A 23,200-nucleotide genomic window follows, 5' to 3' on the forward strand; every position below is an offset into this window, starting at 1 on the left:
GTCAGAGACAGTGCGATTGGCACAGGACAGAGCGGAGTTTAGGGCTGTTGTACATAGGGTTGCTAAGAGTCGCAAGCGACTCGACGGCACATAACAACAACAGACCTTATGAGGAGGACTGTGGCATCAGGATTGGAGGAAGAGTCTTCAACAACCTACATTATGCAATTAACACAACCTTGCTTGCTGAAACTGAGAATGGCATGAGGAGTTTCCTGCAGAAGGTCAAGGATATTAGTCTTCAATATGGATTTAAACTTATCATCAAGAAGAAAAAGATTCTTCCCACTGGGCCAATTGTCAGCTTTATGACAGACAGAATAGAGATTCAGATTGTTAATAATTTCAGCTGGCTTGGTTCCATAATCAACACTCTTGGCACTAGCAGTCAAGAAATCAAAAGATGAATTGCATCAGGAAAGTCTGAAGAGCAACAATGTCAGTCTGGAGAGTAAGATGTGCCTTATACAGGCCATGGTCTTTGCAATTAGTTGCTATACATCAGAGAGCTGGACAATAATTAAGGATGATAGAGTAAGGATCAATGCCTTTGAGTTGTGTTGCTGGAGAATAGTGTTGAACATACAATGGACTGCCAGGAGAACAAACAGTCATGCTCTGGAGAGGATGAAACTAAGCTTTCCCCTGGAGGCAAGGATTTAGCCACCTGGCCAGGAGGGACTTGGAGAAGGACGTTATGTTTGGAAGGGAGGAGAGCAAGCACAGGCGAGGAAAACCCAGGATGAGATGCATTGACTCAGTGAGTCAGAGAAATGAGTTTATGTCTATTGGAGATGGAGAGATTGGCTCAGGGTTGGGCAGGGTTCAGAGCTAATTTACACAGAGTTGCTATAAATCACAGGATAGTCAATGGCATATGTTGTTGTTGTTGTTAAGTGTCATCGAGTCGCAGACGACTCATAGCGACCCTATGAAGGAGAGTTCTCAACGCTTGGGTGTCTCTCATCCTCTCTCCAGGTTCACATGGTTTCCGGAGGCAAGCTATTATGGAAGTGGATGCCACTCCTCCTTCCAAATTTGTTTTAATCCATGAGCTCCACCCCACTCTCCGTCCTGCATGTAACAAAACAAAAACATTCCACATACCACAAATAATTTACCTTATTAAATAGTAAAATATGAAAGTTACTGCTCTTGACTCAAGGGGAAGAGTAACAAATTGGAGAACTTTATCTTCCTAGACGGAGCTCCCAAATGTGTGTAGTTCAAATCTGTCAATGGTTCCACAGGGGAAGATTGAGGATCTCCTCCTGTGTGACTTACAGCCTCTGAAAACTTCCAAGGAGGATCAGCTAACAGATGGTTCTGACTCAGCAGCAATGAGGGGTTATCTTTCTGGAGACTACAATCAATTAGAAGAGGCACCAATAAACTATAACAGAACTGTGATATAAACAGCTGCATGTGTGAATCTACTCAAAGACAGTAAGGAAGAAAAGCTTGCTGGTATCCTTCTACTGATTAGTTTTACTCTGACACCTGGGGTCATCACCAACATCATGATCGATCACAAGGGACTCCATGACAACTGATTTTGTTTGTGGTTGTTTTTCCCCCTTCAGGCCATACTAAAAACCTTTTTTTACCACCACCATCTACTACTCCACTCCTTGTGTTAGTAAGAGGTCATGAACAAGTAAGAAAGAAAAAAAAAAACCCACTATGAAATGAATTTAAAAAAAAAAAAAAAAAACATGGGAAAAGTAGACCAAGAGAGGGATATATTAGGAAAACCTTGGGGAAGTCAGAGAAAGTTGAGTAAAGCTCATGAATAAATCCAGGCAGAGAGATTAGAGGGGAACTACTCCACAGCTTTCCCTTCTCAGACTTCCTGAAAGAAGTCATTAGCATTATTTAAGCCCGGTTTTTAATGATAAACATTTACTGTTGCCCAAGGTCATGACCTTTAGGGGGCAGTAGTTCACTAGTATCCACTGGAGATGAAAATGACTTGCAGAGCTGTAATTAGAATAAAATGTGTTGAGATTTTTACATGGGTCATCCAAAGAGTGACTTTTTCTCCAGACAGAGCTGGGTAAGTGTTTTTTCTGGTGCCTACTTTTTCATTATAATGATGCCTTGGGGAATCTCTGAAGGGAAGAGAAACTTAATCTGGCTATGAGTAAGGGTGCTGCTAGAAGAGCTTAACATTCTTTAGCACTTTTTCTCCCCCAAACGGGAAACAATGGGCTTAAGTGTTTTTAACAATGTGCTGACTTCTACTGGGGTTTTGAAATTAAACTGCTAGGAAGGTTAGAGCTAGTTCTTAGACCCTGCCCACTGGGTTTAGAGAGGAAATTCTTGCTCAACTTCTAACTCAGTCGCCTTTTCCAAACTGGATCCAGTTCAAGGTAACAATGTCCTTCTCAACTCCTTTGAGTGGTGCAGAGCAGCTGAGTAGGAGCTGGTCTTCCCATGGCCACACCATCCCAGGACTTCCACTGAAGCTGACAAAAAACACAACAGACTTGCTCATGGCCAAGACTTCTTGGCTCTGTCCCAAGAAGAAAGTATTTCCTGCTTCCTTATATTTTTCTTTTTCCAAGCTAAGGTCAAAACACCTCAAATCCTCAAGAGATGTTCCAATATCTTTCCCTTGTCCTGTGTGCAGGATAACAACTTGAAATAAAGGAGTTTCCCTAATGCCACGATTATATATGGCATTTCTTATTTAAAAAGAAAGGTTGATATTGTAGAAGTTGTTCTACACGCTAAACAATTTTATAAATAATTAAGGCTCTTTTTCTTTGAAGTGGATATACATGATTTTTTGTTTGTTTGTTTGAAGTTCCAGAGACTAAAAAAGAAAGTAATCAGAAATTTCTGGAGTTATTTGACCAAAGGCAATGCTATTTACTTTTTTTAAAAAAAAAAAAAGAGGAGGGAAGAATGGGGGATGAGAGGGTACAGAGGGTGTTCTGGTGGTGTAGATCATAGCAAGTTGTTTTGATAACCCAAAGTCTAACTTTAAATCCACCAGGGATTAGCTTGTCAAGAAGAGGTGAGAAATCTCTTCCTATTATGATACACAGTCTTGAAAGCCCACTGGAGAGACATTATGGCTAAGAACTGATTCAACAGCAGTGAGTTTTGAGTTCGAGAGGGAATATTTTTGCTGTTGTGGTTATGCACCATAGAGTTGATTACAACTTAACCCCATGAACAAATAACTAGAACTTTTCCCTATTTTGAGCCAATTTCACTTGACACCATTGTTACAATCACTGTCAGTCATCTCCTTGATAGCCTTCCTCTCTTGCATTGACCAGTCCCCTTTCCTTCTCCAAGGAAGAACTTCTCCAAGGCTGACTCCTTCAACAACATGTCCAAAGAGTGCGAGGTGGAGTTTTACAGTCCTTTCTTCCAAGGAGCATGGAGGTTTCACTTTCTCTAGGGTAAACCTTTTTGTTCTCTTGACAGTCCATGGTATATTCAGTACTCTTTTCCAGCACCACATCTCAAAAGCATTAATTCTTCTGTCATCCAAAGTCATTTTCCAACATTCAGATGCACAACAAGCAATTGAAAAGAGCATGGCTTGGTTCAGGTACACCTTAGTCTTTATATTGACATTGTTGCTCTACATTACTCTGGAGAGGTCTTGATAGCACAACTTGTCTTTGATTTTCTGATTGCTAGTGTCAAGGGTATTAACTGTGGACCCACAAAAGATAAAATTATTGACATCTTCATTCATTTCTTCATCCATAGACCATCCATTATATGTTGTTGCCCATTGGCCCAAGGGTGAGGATTTTGTTTTCTTGATTTTTGAGATGCAATCCATATTGAATGTTGAAGTCCTTGATCTTTGGCAGTAAATGTTTCAAGTCCTTCTCACTGACTGTGAGCAAAGTTATGGCATCTGAATAATCCAAGTTGTTGATAAATCTTCCTCTGATCCTTCTGCCAAATTCTTCTTCATGTAGTCCAGCTTCTTAAATGATCTGTTCAATAAATAGATTGAAAAGGTACAGAGAAAAGATATATCCCTGACACATATGTTTCTTGATTTTGAACAGTATAGTATTTCCCTTGCTCTGTTTGGACAACATTTTCTTGGTTAGGTACAGGTTTCATATAAGCACAATTACGTGTCCTGGTATTTTCATTCTTTTCAGAGTTAGCCATAGTTTGTTGTGATCTACACAGTTAAATGCCTTTGCATAGTCGATAAAACATAGATGTCCTTTTGGTACTTTCAGCTTTCCATCAAGATTCAATGATATATCTGGTGCCATGAACTCTTTTGCATCCTGCTTGTGTCTGGCAGTTCTCACTCAATAAAATATTCTAGCCATGTTTTCATAATCTTCAGTAAGATTTACTGTACATGTGTTATTAATGAGATACTGCTCAATAACTTTCACATTCTATTGGATTATCTTTTTTTGGGAATGGGAACAAATATTAATCTCTTCCAATTAGTTTCTCAGGTAGCTATACTTCAAACATCTTGGTACACCCTGGTAAGCATGTTTTGAGCTGCACATGTTTGTTGGAATATATCAATTGGTATTCCATCAATTCCTGGGGCCTTTATTTTCTAATTCCTTCAGTAAAGCTTGAACTTCTTCCTTTATTACCATTGGGTCTTGATAATATGCTACTTCCTAAAATGGTTCTGTGTTAAGCAATTCTTCTTAGTGCAGTGAGTCTGTGTGTTCCTCCCATCTTTTTAAATTTTTTTTTAAATTTTATACTGGTTTATTCATAAAGTTCAAATACGTTGTTTTTTATACTGGATCTTTCCCAATTCCTTCACACACCCCCAACAAATTGTGCCACCGTATGATTAACCACCCTCCCCCTGTCCATCCTCCCCCTCTGCTTTCACTCTCCTCACCTTGGATCCTCATACTCATGCTATAATAATGGTTTTGTACAGTTTTGTCCTTATAGGACTGATTTAGTTCACTCAGCTAATGCTCTCAACTCCCTCCCAAGTTAGGTAGTAATTTACAAAATCATTGCTCTTGTGTACTGCATAGTATTCCATTGTGTGAATGTACCATACTTTCTCAATTCATTCAACTGTGATTGGACATGTGGGCTGTTTCCATGTTCCTGCAACAGTTAATAACACTCCTATTAACATTGGTGCACAAGTCCCATCTTCTTGAGATGTTCCTTCATCTTCAGGATAACATCCTAAGTATTGCAAACTCCAGGCTTGAATTTGTTCTTCAGTTCTTTCCAATTACTTACCAATGAATTTTTAATTGTCAGAAACTTTTAATCATAAAGTTAACCATCATTCCCTTCCACCAAGTTGATTAATCCTCACATATATCTATGAAAGAAGGTCTAAACTCCTTTTCCTGCCCATAAGTAGTACAAGTGGAAAATCAGGAGAGCCTCTACTGCTATTATTTGAAGAATTTCCTAAATGTGTGAACAAACCACATACCGCTATGAGAATGCACACTGGTCGGTAATGGTTTTCTTCCAAGTGACCAGTTGAGCAGGAAGTAGTATTACCTCTAATTGAACGAGGACTTTCTAGACTATAATTTGTGACAAGACAGAAAAAAAAGAACAACATTACAATTTAGTTTTTCAACTTTGTTCTTGTTGCTATGTACTATGTAGTTGCTGACCCTCCAGTGGGTTGTTAGAGGCAGTAAATCACATGGGATTTGATTGCTATCATTCAAATTATTTGTGGTGCCTTATTTCATATGGAAATGTTGAATTGGTCAATTGTATAAAGAAAGTTGAGGACTTAAACTGATCTATCAGTTCAAAGGCAACATTATACATACTATTTCATTCTTCACTATTTGCTCAATGACCTCATCTTAGCTTAACAGGTTAGAATCTCCATTCTCAACTTTTGAGAAAACATCATTGCTTAAAACTAAAGAGGAGAAAATTGAACGTTTGCCCTCCAAAATTGACCAAAAATGCAATCAAGATGCATTAATAATAACTGATGACTTGAAAGCAAAAGTTGAAAACAATGAGGAAGAAATGGTAGTTGGAAAGTAGGATCCTAGTGATAGAAACAAGAGTAGACATGAATGACTCAGTTTTGCACATTCAAAGATTTATTCAGTACATCTCAACACCAAGAAGACAAAAATCCTCACCACTGGACAAATACACAAGGTCATGAAAGATAGAAAAAGGAGGGAGACTGTCAATAACTTCATCTTACTTTGGTCCTCAATTAACATTCTTGGTATCAGCAGTCAGGAGATCAGAAGATTTATTGCACTGGGCAAATTCACTCTCAAGGATCTCTCCAAATTACTGAGGAGCAAGGATGTTAGTTTGAAGACTAAAGTGCACCGGTTTCAGGCCACACTCTTTTGAATCACTTGCTATGTATCTGAGAGCTGGACAATGAATAAGAATGAAAAAAGAATGTTGGAGAAGAACACTGAGTATCTCCTTGACTGTCAAAAAACCAAACCGATACATCTTGGAGCAAATGTTGCCAGTGTGTTCCTTGGAGGCAAGGATGGCATACTTCATCTCAAATATTTTGGGCATGTGTTTAGAAGATGGTATTCCTTGGTAAAAGGATATAGTGCTTGGAATGGTAGAGCCTCAGCAAAGAGAAAAAAACCTGCAACAAAAAATACTGACACAGTGATTGCAGCAATGAACTTCAGGGTGCTGTAGATGATGAAGATGGAACAGGATAGGGCAGGATTCAGATCTACTGTCCATGTGTTTGATATGAGTCATACTGAACTCAAGAGCACCTAATAACATCTTTATGCTCAGTGCTTACATTAGTGTTCAGGGTATAGAGTACACATATATATGGACAGATAAATGAAATTTAAATTTCATATTTCTGAGAGGAGAATTTTGGTTTTAATGAAATATTAACTGTAAGGTAAGCTCTTCATATCTGTTAACCAATTTCAATTTTTTAAAATGACACATTCGTACAAGAAATTGTGCAGTCTATATAAGTACATTTTAAGGAAAAAAGTGATGGGTAAAAATTGGAAACTACTACTCTGAGACTGAGAGAGATAATAGATATTATAATATCACATAGTAAAGCTGAATAAATAACCCTGTGACATGTATAGCTTGCTTCTTGTGGTAATAACCACGTAGCATTAAAACTAATATTTGTTTCAAAGTCTTTGATTCTAAAAAGAACCGTTATTATTGTTAAGTTAAAATGAACTTATAGCTGAGCCTCTAATGGGTTGCTAAGGCTGTAAATCACATAAAAGATTGCCCATCATTCATCTTTAGAAATGCTGAAGAAATCTAACTGCCTTGTTCTGGGTAAGCTGTACAGCTCCCTATAGACGAGGCCACCAGCAGTCCTATTCTGCCTTTGGTCCCTAATACATAGCGCTGCTTCTTGTAACACTTGCTTCTGCATTCAATAAACCCATAGTTAAATAAGTAATTAACTTTTTTTCCCCAACTCAAAATAAAATCTATCCTAAAGATCAGTGTATTTTGAGATATATGATGTAGAAAACATTTAGAGATTACTTCCTTTGTAACTAATAAATGTATTACAATATTGTAAAAAAATAATATAAGCTTTCTCATCTTTCATGTTTCTTTTTACAATAAGAGATTTTAAATGAATGGAAAAATTACACCCATAGTCTCATGTTTCCTTCCTGTGTTATTCAGAATAAATAGCACCACCACTAATGCTATTGATGCTGCAGAGTACTGAGAAACAGCAATGTCAGTCTAGAGACTAAGAAGTAGAATCAATGCCTTTGAGTTGTGGTGCTGGAGAAAAGTTCTGAACATATCATGGACTGCCAAGAAAACAAATAGGTTTGTCTTGGAGAGGATGAAACCCAGTTTCTCCTTGCAGGCTAGGATTTTGAAGCTCTGTCTCACATATTTTGGGCATGTGGCCAGGAAGGACAAGTCTTCAGAGTATATTATACTGGGAAGGGTAAAGATTGATTAATTGGTTGATATGGTAACTGGGGCAAAGGGGTACATGTGTCAGAGTCAGAGGACTGCAGGATTCAGAGTTACTGGACATAGGATCTAGAGCTGTCGTATGTAGAGGCACAGGTGACTCGATGGCTTAAAACAAAACCAACAATGCTGTTAGTGATCTTCTGGAACATCGTAAGGAATTACGACCCTTATTTGATTACTACCCTTATTTGACAAAGTGATGAAACATTTATCATATATGACATGGGAAGTTGGGGCAATAATTCTTGCCTTTAAAAAAAAGCCACAGAGCTTAAAACTCTGCACCATGGTTTTTAACATCATACTCTGGTTTCAGTGACTACTAGCTATTTGAACGCCAGCAGTTACTTACTCTCTCTGAGGTCCCTAACAGGGAAATTGTGGCAATAGTTCTACTTTGTAGAATCTCTACGAAAAATAAATTATGCAAAGTTTTAAAATAACACATTAGTATATGCTGTTGTTAGGGGCTGTAGAGTCAATCACAACTCGTAGCCACTCTGTGAACAACAGCTCTGAATCTTGCTCTAACCTGTGCCATCCTCACAATCCTCAAGCCCTTTGTTACAGTCACTGTGTCAATCCACCTTGAGGATCTTCTCAACCTCAGACACTACACCTTTCCCAGTCTGCTTTCTTTTTTGAGGACCCATGACAATATGTCCAAATCATGTGAGAGGAAGTTTCACTCTCCTTTCCTCTAAGGAGCACATTGGTTACACTTCCTGCAAGACAGACTTGTTGTTTTGGAAGTCCATGGGATGGATATTCAATACTCTTTTACAACACCACACTCAAAGCCTTGATTCTTCTTTGGACATCTTTACTCACTTTTGAACTTTGAGAAGCATTGGAAGGAAATGAAAATAGATTGAATCAGGTATGTCTAGTGTTTAAACTGACATCTATGCTCGTTAGCACGTTAGAAGTCCTTGACAGAAGAGTTTGACTATGCAATGTATCTATTGACTTCTTGGCCACTGCTCCCATGGGTGTTGGTTGTAGATCCAAGTAAAATGAAATCATTGACAGCTTCATTCTCTTCTCCGTCGATCATGATGTTGCCTATTGGTCTAGTGGTAAGGATTTTGTTTCACTAATATTGGTGTTTAATTCATGCTAAAGGCTGTAGTCTTTGATCATCTGTAGTATGTGTTTGAAGTCTTTACTTGCTGTAATAAAAGATACATCATCTGCGTAATGAATGTTGTGGCCATATTCTTATATAGCTCAGTTTCTCAAATTATTTTTTTCAGTATACAGATTAAATAGTTATGGAGAACAAATTTAATACTGATGCACACCGTCCTTAATTTTAAACTATGCAGTATTTCCTTATTCTGTGTGAACAACTATTTCTAGATCCATGTATTGGCCAGCAGAGTTACTCATAGTGACTTAGAATATAGTAAGTCAATAATTATTAACTATTAAGTCATATTATTATTATGATAGTATGGTATCTTTTATGTTGTATACTTTAATATTATCACATATAATATATCCAGTACATTGTTGTTGTGTACCGTATAGTTGGTATTGACCCATTCTTGACCCTCCAGTAAGTTTCAGAGTCAGTTACTCACACAGGAGGAGATTGTCCATCCTTCTCCCTCAGAGTGGCTGATAGCCTCAAATTGCATGCCTTTAGGATTTCAGTGCAGTTTCTTGCCTCTAAGACACCAGAGTTCCTTGGATATACACACGCACGCGTGCACACACACGTATAGTATAGTATAGTGTAGCATAGCGTAGCGTAGCATAGCATAGCATAGCATAGTATAGTATGTTGTTGTTGTTAAGTGCCATCGAGTCGCATAGTAACTCTATAGCAACCCTATGAAGGATAGTCCTCAACACTTGGGTGTTTCTTATCCTCTCTGCAGGTTCATAGGGTTTCCGGAGGCAAGCTATTATGGAAGTGGATGCCCTCCTCCTTAGAAACTTGTTTTAATCGGGGAGCTCCACCCCACTCTCTGTCCTCATTGGGTAACCAGCCATTAACACATTTGACACATCAGTGTCACAATGTTCAGCCTCACAGCAACCACAAGTTACAGCTGTATGGAAAGTTGTACACCAGGGCTATATGACCTAGAGGAATGTGTGAACAAAAACAATGAAAGACATGCCCGAGGACCACAGTATAGAATAGCATAGTACAGTATAATATAGTTAGTATAGTATTTGGAAGCAGGAGTGGCATCCACTTCCTGAATAACATGCCTCCAGAAACTCTCTGACCTTTGATATATGTCAATAGATGTAGAGGGGCTTCAGGTCTTTTGTTCATAGGGTCACTATGAGTCATTCTTGACTCAATCAACAACAACAGTATAGTATAGTATAGTATCGTATCGTATAGAATAGTATTATAATTATTAGGTGCTTTCAAGATGAGTATGACTCATAGCCACGCTTTGAAAAGAAGATCAGAAACCTGTTCTATTCTGTGCCATCCTCACACTTCCTGACACATGAGTCCACTGCAGCAGTCACCCTGACAATCCACCTAGTTGAGGGTCTTTCTCTCCTTCACTGACCCTCCACCCTTCCCAGCATCATGTTCCTCTCCAAGGAATAACCTCTCTTAGCAACATGCTCAAAGTATCTGAGGTGAAGCCTCATCATTCTTGCCTCTATAAAGCACTCTAAATGCACCCTCTCTAAGACATATCTGTTCCTTGTCTTGGCCATCCATGGGATGTTCACTACTGTTCTCCAACACCACAGCTCAAAGGCATGAATTATTTTTCTATCATCCTTATTCATTGCCCAGCTCTCAGATGCATAGCAAGTAACTGGAAAGACCATAGCCTGAATCAAATACACCTTGGTCCTCAAACTGACATCATTACTCTTCAATAATTTAGAGAGGTCTCTAACTGCAGATTTTCCCAGTGCAATGCATCTCCTTATTTCTTTACTCCTGGTACTGAGTGTGTTAATTGTTGATCCAAGCAAGATGAAGCTATTGACAGTTCCAATCTTTTCTCCATCAGTCATAATGCTGCCTATCAGTCTAGTGTAAGAATTTTTGTTTTCTTGATGTTTAGATGCAATCCATATTGAAAGTTGCAGTCCTTGGTCTTCTGCCGCAGGCACTTCAGGCCCTCCTCAGTTTCAGCAAGCAGGGTTGTGTCATCTGCACCATGCAGTTTGTTGATAAATCTTCTTCCTCCAATCCTGATGCCACATTCATCCTCATACAACTCAGCCTCCCAGATGATCTATTCTTCATGTAGATTGAAAAGTATGGAGACAGAATACATCCTGGTGTACATCCATATCCCCTTGCTCTGTTTGGATGGTTGCCTACTGGTCAAGCACAATCAAATGTTCTGGGATTCCCATTCCTCTCAGAGTCAGCCATAGTTTGTTGTGATCCACATAGTCAAATGCCTTTGCATAGTCAATGAAACACAGACATTTCTCTGCTACTCTCTGCTTTCAGCCAATATTCACCTGACAGTGGCTATAATATCCCTAGTGCCACAACCTCTTCTAAACCCAGCCTGCACATCTGGCAATTCTCTGCTGATGTGCTGCTCCAGTTTTTTGATAATTTCCAGCAGAATCTTGTTTGCATGTAATATTAATGATATTGTCAGATAATTTCTGCACTCTTTTGCATCACCTTTCTTTGGAATGGGAACAAATATAGATCTCTTCCAGTCAGTTGGCCAGGTGGTTGTCCTCAGGATTTCTTGGCATAACTTAGTATGTGCATCTAGGGTAGCATCTGTTTGTTGAAATATGATCATTGGAATGCTGTCTATAAGTATGTATGTACGTATGTGTGTATATATAATATTCCAGTAGCAGCTAAGTGCTTTAACCACTGTCTCACCAAGATTTATATATAGTTAAAGATCTCACTGTTTATTTCTAAATTTACATTTCCCCTTTGTTTTTAACACAATGTTAGCTTCTTTGAGCTGCAATCAAAATATGCCACAGGGTGAGGAAGACAGCACAGGTTTGATAAAAAGCTTTTTATTAATTCATGAATTAATATGAGTCTCTGATATTGCAGATACATGTAGATTTTTTTTCCTCCTTAGTTCTTTGGACTGAAACAATTTGACATTATTGTGCTTTAGTACTTCATATTTTTTTCTATGGCATAAAAATTCATCATTGCTTTGGATATGTGGGATAATGATATTTTCTTCTTTTATGGAAATATATGATCATACACAGAACCCTTGTAAATTATTTCTAAAAGCAGAAAGCAGTAGTAAGATAAATATTGAAGGACAAGCAGATTCAAAGATTGAATTCATTTGTACTTTCTAAAAATGAAGCATTAAATTTTAATGTTGCATTTGTTCATGACTGTTAAAGTTCTTGAGTATAGAGCAGAGATTTTTTATTTCAGCACTGTATTACTACAGAAGGATTAGTTTAATATTTTGGCAATTTATTTCTGCTAGAATTAAATCAGGCTTAAGATTTCCTTAGTTTCATTTGAGTTTACAGTTTTCCATTTTTATGTGTGGTCCTTTAGACTGAAGCTGTGACCTAGTAAAAATGACCATAAATTATCTGACACTTTTCCATCAAGAGGCAGGGTCTATGTTTCTGCCTCCCTTTGTTTTATGCCTACAACTGCATTGACCAGTTGTTACTGTTGGCTGTCATCAAATCAAAATATAAATATATCTATATATACACACACACACATACATACACAACAGAATGAAACACACACTCTGCTACCTTTAAGCTTATTGCTGTAGCCACTGTGCCACTCTAGCTTTTTGAGAGCTTACCTACCTCTTTTTAAGTAACTATTTCATGTGACTTAGTGGTAAGGAGTCGTGCTCACAACCTAAAGGCACATTTAAAGGCTGCCAATCTAAAGGCACAATCTAAAGGCTCTTGATCTGCAAGAGAAAGATAGGCAATCTCCCCCTACAATTAACTGCCTCTGAAAACCCACCAGAAGGTCAACTAAGTGTTAATTTTGACTCAATGTTACACAACAATAACTGTTTATGAGGGAGATCTGGTAGCAGTAACTCCACCAGAGAAAATGGGCAATCTCCTCCTATGTGATTGAGAGTCTGAAAATCTGCTGGATTGTTGGCTATTTGTTGTTTCTGACTCAACAGGAATGAATGAATAAATGTTATGTACCAAGCGTGATATCTTCTTTTCCAGAGACTATCTCTATCTGATAATATTTCCAAAGCATGAGTCAAAGTCTCCCCATGGTTGCTTTTAAGTTGCATTATAGCTATACTTCTACCAAGACCAATTTGCTCTTTCAGTAGTCAGCTTCAGCTTGGTTGGCTCTCCAATCAACATTCTTAGTACCAGTAGTCAGGAAATCAAAAGATGAATTTCATTCTGAAAGTCTGTTGTCAGATACCTCTCCAGAGTACTGAAGAGCAACAATGTCAGTCTGGAGACTAAGGTGAGTCTGATTCAGGTAATACTCTTTGCAATTACTTCCTATGCATCAGAAAACTGGACAATGACTAGGGATGATAGAATGATAACTGATGCCTTTGAGTTGTGGTGCTGGAGAAGGGTATTAAATACACCATGGACTGCTAGTAGAACAAACTCGTTTGTTCTGGAGAGGGTGAGATGAGGCTGCTCCTTGGAGGCAAGGATTCTGAAGCTTATTCTGACATACTTTGGGCATGTTTCAAGGAGGGACCAGTCCTAGGAGAGGAATGTCATGCTTGGGAGGGTGGAAGAATGGTGAAAGAGAGGAAGATCCTCGATGAGTTGGATTGACTCAGTGACTGAAGTAATAGGGGTAGGTGTGTCAGAGATGAAATGCTTGGCACAGGATAGAGCAGGGTTCAGAACTGTTGTACAGAGTTGCTATTAGTTGCAAACAACTTGATTGCACATAACAACTACAACAATTTACCAACTAAATCCAAGTCTAAATCAAAGTCATCAAAATAATTACATATCACCCAAGTAGCCATGTATCAGTGTGATTGAAAATAGCATGGCTTAAATTAGAACTTAAAACTGTATCTTTGTCCTTTAAGGCATTAAAAAATCCTTGACACAGATATTTTCCATTTGATTTCTTGGCTGCTTCTTCCAGGGGGGCAGATTGTACAAATATCTTTTCCAACTTAAAACTCTTCTGTCTTTATTATGAAGTTGTTTATTGGTGAAGATATGAGGATTTGTATTTTTAATTACATTGAAGTGTAATACCTATTGAAAGCTATGGCTTTTAAGTTTATTGCCATCAAATCAGAACTGTCCACAGATTTTCAGAGGCTGTAATCACACAGGAGACTACTTATCTTTCTTGTGAGGAGCGGTTGGTAGATCTGAACAGTTTTCAGGCTGTCAGTGCAACTCCTTACATATTAGCTCACCACTGAAGTTTTGAAAGAGAGTTTTGGTGGCCTAGTGAGTAAGGAGTTGTGTTGCCAATCCAAAGGAAGGCAGTTCGAATCCACCAACTGCACTGCAGAAGAAAAAGGAGCAATTTACTCCCCTGAAATTTACAGCCTCTGAAAACCTGCTGCAGAGTTAGCTGTGAGTCATCCGAATTCAATGGCAATGACAAAGGGAGAGGTTGTTATTATTGTTGTTAAATGTTCTTGAGTCAAGTATGACTCATAGCAACTCTTTGAACAACCAATCTGGACCTTATAATATCCCAGTCACATTTGAGCCCATTGCCACAGACATTGTATCAATCCATTTTGTTGAGTGTCTTCTCCTTTGCTCACCCTCCACCTTTCCAGGCATGGTGTCCCCCTCAAAGGAATAGCCTCTTCTGACAATATATCCAATATACGTGACCTAAAGCTTCACCATCATTGCCTCCAAGGAAAACCCTAACTGCACTTTCTCCAAGCATATCTGTTTGTTCTTTTGGTAGTCTATAGGTTGCTCAATATTCTCTCCCATACCACAACTCAAATGCATCAATTCTTCTCCTGTTATCCTTATTCCTTGTCCAGCTCTCAAATACATAGCAGGTGATGGGAAAAACTGTGGTTTGACTCAAGTACACCTTAATCTTTACACTTATGTCATTGCTCTTCAGGATTCTGGAAAGATTCCTATCAGCAGGCTTTCCCCAATACTACATGTCTTCTGGTCTCCTGACTATTTCTGCCAAGGGTGTTGACTGTGAATCCAAACAAGATGAAATTATTGACAATTCAAATATTTTTTTTCCATCTGTCATGGCATTACCTTACTGGTACAGTGGTTTGGATTTTTCTGTTATTGATTTTGAGTTCTAATCCATACTGAAGACTTTAGTCCTTGGTCTTCTGAAGCAAGCTCCTCAGGCCTTGCTTCAGCCAGAACAATTGTGTCTCCTAGCTTCAGTAATGACTCTCTCATTGAATGGGCAGAATTCTATCATTCTATCTTCAGTCTCATTTCTGTCACCGAGTCCATGTTTTCCAACTACTGATCTTTCTTCCCTGTTCCCAACTTTTGTGTTCCAGTTGCCCATTATTATCAATGCATCTTGATGGAATGTTTGATTGATTTCTGACTGCAAAACTTGGTAGAAATATTCCATTTCCTCCTCTTTGACTCTAGTTGTTGGTGCATATATTGTCATGATAGTGGTATTCACCAGACTTCCTTATATACATATGGATATTATCCTGTCACTCACCACATTGTATTTCATGACAGATTTAGAAAGGACTTTTTAAATTATGAAACCAACCCCTTTTTTTCTCACTTTTTCATCCCTGACATACTAGATATACAATCATCTGATTTAAAATGTCCCATATCAAGCCATCTCACTTTGCCAATATTTCACCTAGTATGTCAATATTTATGCATTCATTTCTTTCTTAACAATGTCCAATTATCTTATATTCATGCTTCTCACGTTCCACAATCCAATCACTAGTGTCTGTTTACAGCTGTTCCTCCTTCTTTGTGTTTCCATATCTGAGATCACAATCTGAACTGCCATGTCTGCTAGTCTAAATGCTAGCCTGTCTGTGCTCTATTGTACATAGGGTTTTCGAAGGCCTGTTACTTCAGAAGTGGATGTCCAATCCTTCTTCCTAGTCTGTCTTAATTTGTGTGGGTTGTTTTGTTTTATAATTGTATCTGACAGACAAGCTAGGAGAACAAACAGGTTTGTCCCGGAGAGAGCGAAGCCAGGCTGTTCCTTGAAGGCAAGGATTCTGAAGCTTTGTCTGACATATTTTGGGCCTGTTGAAAGGAGGAACCATTATTGGAGAGGGACATCATGTTTGGGAGAGTGGAGGGACGGTGCAGGAGAGGAAGACGCTTGATGAGATGGATTGGTTCAGTGATTGGGGTAGTGGGAGTAGCTGTGTTGGAGACAAAGAGGGTGGCACAGGATAGAGCAGAGGTTAGGGCTCTTGTACACAGGGTCGCTATGAGTCACAAATGATTCGATGGCAAGTACCAATAACAATGACTGTATACAAATTGAATATGTATGAAGAAAAGACTCAACAATCATTCCCAATTTTAAACCAGGCAGTGTTCCCTTGCTCTGTTCTAAGAGAGCTACAAATGTGATTCCACAAAATGGGGAAATTATAAAACAATATCATTAATATCAGATGAAAGCAAAATATTACTGAAGATGATTCAAAAACAACTGGAACAGTACATTTACAGGAAACTGACAGAAGTTTAGGCTTGGTTTAGAAGATGTCGTGACACCAGAGATATAAGCAGAGAATACCATAAGAATATCTGTTTCTTTTGACTATGTAAGCATTTGCCGGGATCAAAGCAAACTATGGCTAACGTTGAGAAGAATATAAATTCCCGAACATTTTAATATGCTTATATGAAATCTGTACCTCTACCAAGAAGCAGTGTCTGCACAGATAAAGGGAACTTACAGGGTTAGGACTGGTCTTTAAACTTCATTACTATGTCCTTCCAGTTTTCTTAATTTTCTGCAGGCAACACTCTGTCATTTGTATACCACGGGTTGTTAATGAGCGTTCTTCCAATTCTGCTGGCACATCCTTCTTCACACAGTCTAGGTTCTTATTTTATTTGCTCATCATACACATTTAATAGGTATGGTGAAAAGCTATAAGCCAGACACACATCTTGCCTGGTTTTAAACCATACAGTATTCCTTTGTTCTGTTCAAATGGCTGCTTCTTGGTGCACAAGCTCTATAATTCTCAATCTTTGCAACATTATCCACAACTGTTGATGATTCACAAATCTCGCTGAAGAAAACACTAACTGGGCAGAGTAGTGCACTTACAGAGAATGGCCAGAGAGAGAATTTCGTTCTATTCTTTACAGGGTCTGTGGGGTCAGGTCTGAATCAACAGCAGCTAAGAATAATAACAGTATAACATTTTTTGGTTTTTATTGTAAACTGATTTATTTACAAAGTTCTAATACATTGTTTTTCACACAAGATCTTTACTTTTTCCTTCACTCCCGAATCGAATTGTGCAACCATATGATCAACAACCCACAATTCCTCTGCTTCCACATTCCCCACCACCTTTGATCCTCATACTCATTCTACAATAATGGGTTTATATTCGTTCTTGTGGGACTGAGTTAATTCACTCACCATAACATTCTCTAGTCCCTCCAAAGTCAGGTAGTAATTTATAAAATCAGCTCTTCTGTGTGCTCAGTAGTATTCCATTGTATGAATACAACACAACCTCTTAATCCATTCTTTTATGTTTCGACATGTGAGCTGTTTCCATGCTGCTATGAACATTGGTATACAAGTCTCCATTTGAACCTCAGTTTTTCTTGGAGTATATTCCAAGCAATGGAATAGCTGGGTCACGTGGAATTTCTACGTTCAGCTTTTTGAGGAAACACCAAATTGCCTTCCAGCATGGTTGTACCATTTTACAATCCCACCAAAAATACATAAGTTCCTGTCTTGCCACATCCTCTCCAACAGTTTTACTTACTGTCTTTTAAACTTTGCCACTGCTATTGGAGAGAGATGTTATCTCATTGTGGTTTTTATTTGCATCTCTCTTGTTGCCAGTGATTCAGAACATTTCTTCATGAGTCTGTTTGCCATTCGAATGTCTTCCTGTGGGAAAACTCTTTCCATGTCTTTTGTCCATTTTGTAATTGGGTTATCGCTCTTTTTTCTTGTGGAGTCTCAGGAGTATTATGTAAACTTTAGTTATGAGACTCTTTTATGAGATGGTCTTTCTAAATGTTTGTTTCCAGTTGGTAGGTATTATTTTCACCCTGTTGTAAAAAGTTTTTGATGCGCACAGAAATTTCATGTTTATAAGGTTCCATTCATCAATTTTATCCTCTTCAGGTTGAATATTTCTAGATGTATTTAGCAATCTCTCTAGTATGTAGAGTAGGCCTTTTAAATTTAATCCCAGTTTGTCTCTGATGACCTTTATGGTTTTGGGGTTTATTCCCAGTTCTCTGATACTTCTTGAGTTGATTTTTGTGTATAGTGTGAAACGAAGAACCTTTTTCAGCTTTCTGCAGGTAGCAGTACAGTTCTGCCAGCACCATTTGTTGAAAAGGTTATTATTCCCCCATTTTTATTTCCTTGTCTAATATTGGTATATATAGCTGGGTCTATTTCTGGTTTCTCATCCTGTTGCATTGGTCTATGTGCTTGTCATTGTACCAGTACCATACTGTTTTGGTTATTGACCCTTTATAGTAGGTTTTGAGTTCAGGAAGTGCTATGCCTCCCACTCATTTTTGTTTCTCAGAATTGTTTTGCTTATTCGGGGTCTCTTGTTTCTCCAAATAAACTTGACAATTTCCCTTTCTATCTCCTTGAAAAATGAATTTGGTATCTGTATTGGGATTTCCTTAAAAATTTATTTTGCATTTGATAGGATTATCATTTTCTGAGTGGCATTCACTTCCTAAACAGCATGCCTCTGGAAACTCTATGAACTTTGAGAAACAATTTTATCTTAAGGCTTCAGGTATTTTGTTCATTGGGTTGCTATGAGTCATGCTTGAATTGATGGCAATCATCAACAATAACAACATCTATGAAGAGGTCACATTTTCCCATTTCTTTAGACTTTATTTTGTCTTCCAGAAATGTTCAGTAGTTTTCTTTGTATAGTCTTTTGTATCTCTAGTTAGGTTCACTCCCATTTATCTCAATTTATGATTGGCGTAAATGGTATTGCTTTCTTGGTTTCCTTCTCTGGGTTCTTCTTGTTACTGTAGAGGAATCCTACTGATTTTTGGATATTTTTCTTATATCCTGCCACACTACTAAATTGGCCTGTTAGTTCTAACAGTTTATTTGTTGAGTCTTTGGGGTTTTCTGGGTATCATATCATATCCATATCATATCATATCATATCATATCATATCATATGCATATAGCAATAGTTTAACCATCTCTTTGCTGATCTGGATGCCTTTAATTTTATTCTCTTGTCATATTGCCCTAGCAAGCACTTCCAATACAATATTGCATAGAAGTGGTGACAGTGGGTATCTTTGTCTGGTCCCTGTTAGCAAGGATAAAGCTTTTAGTCTTTCACTATTGAGAATGATGCTGGCTCTTAATTTTGCATATATACTTTTCATTATGTTGAGGAAATTCCCTTATATTCCAATTTTTATGAGTGTCTTAATCAGGAGTGGGTGCTGAATTTTGTCAAATGTCTTTTCTGCATCAATTGCTAAGATCATATGGTTCTTAGTATTTAATTTGTTATGGTGAATTACATTAACTGTTTTTCTTATGTTGAACCATCTAAACCTGTTATGAATCCCACTTGGTCATGGTGAGTTATTTTTTTAAATGCTCTTTCTTTCTCTTGGCTAGGATTTTTTTAAGGATTTTTGCATCTATATTTGTGACAGATATTGGTCTATAGCTCTTTTTCTTGGTAATATCTTTCCCTGGTTTTGGTATTAGGGTTATGCCTCCTTCATAGGATGATTCTGGGACTGTTCCTTTTTTTCTCTCTCATTTCCTTTTTCTTTAATTTAATTGTATTTTATTAATTCTAATGAACATTTACAGAGATTTTGGATTTCCATTCATTCATAAGGAAAAGTGGATGGTGTATTCTCTTAGCTACTTCCTGCTGAAAAGGGACACTGTTCCATGATAAACCCTTCTTATGTAGCTTTATTGCTTGTCAAGTGTAATTAACTTAATCCCATTGTCTCTGTTACTATCTAATGAGTACATTTTTTTGTTTCTCTCTGCATATTCCATGCTGTCATTGTTATGTGCTGTTGCGTCATCTGCCACTCAAAGTGACCCTATGCACAAAAGATATGAACCCTATCATATCCTGAGTTAGCCTCACTGTCTCCAGCACACTTACTGCTATTACTCCAGTTACTGTGTCATTCCATCTCATTCAAGGTCTTCCTCTCTTATGCTTTCTTTCCGCCCTTATAAGCATGATATCGTTCTCCAAGAACTGGTCGCTTCTGGTCACCTGCCTAAAGTACATGAGATGAGCTTCAAAATCTTAGCCTCCAAGGAGAAACTTGGATTCACCTTCTCCAAAACAGACTTATTTGTTTTCTTGGCAGTCATGTTATCTTCAATACTCTTCTCCAGCAACATAACTCAAAGGCATCTATTCTTCTGTAATCCTTAGTCACTGTCCAGCTCTCTGATGTATAGTAATTACTTGTGAAGACCATGGCCTGGATCAGGTTCACCTTAATCTCTAGACTGACATCATTGCTCTTCAGCACTCTGGAGAGGTCTCTGACAAAGATTTTCCTAATAAAATTCAACTTTGATTCCCTAATTGCTGGTTTCAAGATTACTGATTGTGGAACCAAGCAGGAGGAAATTGTTAGCAATCTCAGCCTCTTCTGGGGATTGGAGTCAGCAGCTGGGCTTCATTCATTGAGCAACACAGCAGTCCTGTCTGCCATCTCTTGAATATATTACCAAAATAAAAGTGGGGTTTTTTCAGTACCACTGAGAGAAAAGATTTTTCTCCGCTCCAGCCTAAGTAAAAGAGTTAGCCTCTTATGTGATTGGGAGGAAGAAGACAACCACACAGGTGATTAACGTCCACTATCCACACTAAACCTTAAAGATACCCAAACAAATCAAGAATCAGAGATCATGTTCTGAGTAATTTCCTTTCTGTATCATTACTAGTATATTAACATTTACAAAGCATTCTCTCCTAGAAACAGTCATTTAGTTAGATGGGCCCATGTCCATACAGCAACTATAATAAAGTCTTAAAGTTATATTGTTGTGGCTGTGATGTACTGTTGAGTTAAAATCTTCTCAGAGTTGACTATCCGGTAAGTTTTCAGAAGCAATAAATTAGCATGGAAGGAAATTTCCCATCTTTCTCTGAGAGAGCAACTAATGGATCCAAACTGCTTGCTTTGGAATGGTAGCACATCTCCTCACCCTTAAGCCACCAAGCTCTAGAAATTAGAAGATGGTATTATTCATACTCCTGATGTGTTGAAACTAGGGGAACCGAGATAGGGTCTTATAGTATACCAAGGCTACACAAAGTTTACTCATGTAGTAAGTAGCTGAGATGAGACAAAATCTCCATCTCTGAGTGTCCACCTTAATAGTTTTCCATTTTTATCATAAATTAGAAAGAAATTTTACATAGAAACGATTTCAAACTGGAAGATTCATAATCATCTTCCAGTACATCCATTTTAATTGTGATTTGTATTTCTTAACTCGAAAACACACCAAGTTCATATCTTGTGTTTAGAAACACTCACACAGTTATATATACATACACACCCCCCCAAATATGCACTTACAGTTTACAAGTGTCAAAAAGAATTAATAAGAGTTTAAAAGTTTATTATTATTGTTATTATTATTTGCTAAGTAGAGCTTGGGATTTGTTCTTGCTTGCCAACCATCTCAAATAAAAAAGTTTGTTTAATAAAAAGAGGCTTGAGAAAGATTCTTACTTTGAAAAGGAGATTATGATTAAAATTCTTGGGATTGTAACCCACAGGGACAAATATTATTATGGGTTTGGTTATTTGAAGATTTGAAGAAATAATTTGTTTTAAAAATAGAGTCAGCTAATTAACTTTCTAAATTCATGCACACAGAGTTGGCTTAATTGGTAATTCTGAGTGTGTGTATGTGTGTCTGTGCCTGTGTGAGAGATAGAGAGATTATGTGTGCTGTCCGTATGTGTGTGTGAAAGAGAAGAATAGCTTCTTGAAACCTTAGCTATGAGTCATTTATGCCCAAAGCAAGCCTAAAGTTTTACCAGTAAGATAGTATGCTACATACACTATGAAATAATGAAGATTTAAGGAGGGGAAAAGTGTTGGCATTCTTTTAAAAGACAACTTTATCTCTTGAAGTAGATAGCTGTTAACTAAAGCTTTTTAGGCACTTGTTTTCAACAGAAAGAAGTGAGTTTCAGGTTACTCAATTCCATGAATTAAGATAGATTAAAAGTGGAGACTAAATATAATCTTTATTTCCAAAATCTCTCCTGTGTACTATGTGAGGAACTTAGGCAACACTTGAAGTCCATGATTCCACTTTTTTTTTTCATTGTTTCAGTATAAGAAGCTACTTATAGTCGCAAATGCAAGATTTACAGTTGTAGCAGTTAAAGTGTACTTTTTATCATCTTTTCTTATTATCTCTCTCCCTTTGACATTAATTCTATATCTACCCCCCCCCCACAGCCCCCACCTCCACAGATGTGCACTGTAATTTCTCCAGGAGAAAGTTTGGTCTATTTCATTAGTCTGATCATGAGCTTAAGATGGAATGTATTTCTACAACCTCAGAGGGCTCATCTTCCTGCATGCCCATTCATTGACTGTGCTGAGATGCAGAAGTGAGTCATTTTTTAAAGGTTTCATTAAGTGTTCTCAAGTTAACTCTTTGATTTCCTTTCTTGTCTGAGCCAGCAGTTATAAAAATGGAGCATTCCAGTGATAGTTCTTATTCTGAATCCAACATACCTCATTTCATTACCCTGCACGACAGGGCCATAAAGTGAAAATGCTGTGCTTAAATTCCTAAGGCTGAGCTGTCCCCTTATCTTTTCCATCCCAGGACCCCAATCCAAGTGATTGCTCCTGATCTTATTCTCACATGCAGTTTCTATTTCACTACCTTGCCTATACCTCAATATCTCTTGATATTTTACGGATACTGTCCTCTTAGGGATTGATGATGTTTTTGTAAATATTGGCAAATATAAGTTGTTTCCCTTTTTAAAATATTCTAATTTTTTAAAGGTATAGCTCTGGTCATGAAATGGATCACTCTTGACTGTCGTTGTTGTTGTTGTTATGTGCC

Source organism: Elephantulus edwardii, unplaced genomic scaffold, assembly GCF_000299155.1.
Source record: "Elephantulus edwardii isolate Elephantulus edwardi_28Jun2011 unplaced genomic scaffold, EleEdw1.0 scaffold00073, whole genome shotgun sequence".
Lineage (NCBI taxonomy): Eukaryota > Metazoa > Chordata > Mammalia > Macroscelidea > Macroscelididae > Elephantulus > Elephantulus edwardii.